Genomic DNA, 1,692 nt, shown 5'->3' with positions numbered 1-1,692 from the left:
CTGAAATTAGGATCGCGACTCCTCCTTTCTTTTGTGTTCCATTTGCCTGAAAATTTGTTTCCCATCCTCTTACTTTGAGTCTGTGTATGTCCTTTCTAGTGAGATGGGTCTCTTGAAGGCAGTATATTGTTGTCTGGTGATACTTTATCCATTTTGTCATTCTATGTCTTTTCAGTGGTGCATTTAGTCCATTCACATTCAGACTAATTATTGAAATGTGAGAGTTCGTCCCTATCATGGAGTTCTTATTGGGTTGTTGTTCTTCCACTTGGTTTTTTCTTTTTTCTTTTTTTTTTTTTTGTCTTTCTTTTGGTTTTGGGGTTGGTTCGTGTATATTTTATTCTTTTCCCTGTACTCTTGTGAAGAATGTTGTTCTTTTTTCCTTTTCTTCTGTGTTTAGTACTTTCTTAAGTGTTTCATGTAGAAATGGTTTTGTGGCTGCATAAGTTCTTAGGGATTGGATATCTGGGAAAGATTTTAATTCTCCTTTACTGATGAAGCTTAGCTTGTCTGGGTAGGTTATTCTTGGTTGAAATTGTTTATCTTTTAGGACTTTGAAGATAGGGCTTCAAGCTCTCCTAGCCTGCAGGGTTTCTGTGGATAAATCTGCTGCTATTCTCATTGTTCTTCCATGGTAGGTGATCTGGCCTTTTTCTCTTGCTGCCTTTAGGATTTTTTCTTTTGTGCCTACTTTATTTAGGCGAATTATTATGTGTCTAGGAGTTGGTCTTCTCATTTGTTGTCTTGCGGGGGTTCTCTGAATCTCTTGTGTTTGAATTTTTGTATCACTGATTAGATAAGGGAAGTTTTCTTGAATGATCTCATGGAAAGTTTGTTCCAATGTGGTCTCTGTTTCTCTGTCTGCCTCAGGGATTCCGATTATTCTTAGGTTAGGCCTCTTGAGGTAGTCACTCATCTCTTGAAGGTTTTGTTCTGCCTTTTTTAGCTTATTTTCTGTGTTTTTAAGAGTTTGGGTTATTTCTATATTTTGGTCCTCAAGCTCTGAGATTCTTTCTTCTGCTTGGGTAATTCTGCTTTCCATGCTTATCAATTTGTTCTTTATTTCATTCACAGTATTCTTTATTACTGTTATCTCAGATATCAGCTCCTTCCTAGTTTCTTCTTGTGTCTCCTCAATTCTTTTTAGTCTCTCCATTATTGTTTTGATATCTACATTTGCATTTTGAGACCCTTCATTCTGGGGACTTTTCATTGTTTGTATTCCAAAGTCAATTTTCTCAGTGTCTGCTCTCCCAGGCGTCTGGGAGAGACCCATACTCTTCTTTTGGTTTTTCTTCATTTCTGTAGATTTTTCTCCCTTTACCCCTTTCCCTCCCCCTCTTCAATTCTGTTTTTGAGGGAAGGTGGGGTTGCTTTTATTTCTCTTCTGCAATGACCTGTTCTTCCTTATGAGGGTCTTCTGGTTTTGTTCACTTTTCCCTCTGCTTTACAGTCTGTCTATTCAGCAGTTTGCAGTCTTGGTCCCTAGATTTAAAAAGGGGGCATATAGAAGAGGAAAATAATGGAGGAAGGGGGGGTCAATAGGGAGTTAGAAAGAGAGAAGCGCGAGAGGGAAAACAGATATACATACCATCTATCAGGTGAGAACGAGACACAGGGCTGGGAAGAGGTGAAGAAAGACACGTAAGAAAGAGTACTGATAGCTACATAGTACTAAAGAGTACTGAAGAA

This window comes from Carlito syrichta, unplaced genomic scaffold (assembly GCF_000164805.1).
Source record: "Carlito syrichta isolate Samal-C Ts95f unplaced genomic scaffold, Tarsius_syrichta-2.0.1 Scaffold314373, whole genome shotgun sequence".
NCBI classification, from domain to species: domain Eukaryota; kingdom Metazoa; phylum Chordata; class Mammalia; order Primates; family Tarsiidae; genus Carlito; species Carlito syrichta.
The sequence above is the reverse complement of the archived record's forward strand: the minus strand, read 5'-3'. Positions refer to the sequence as shown.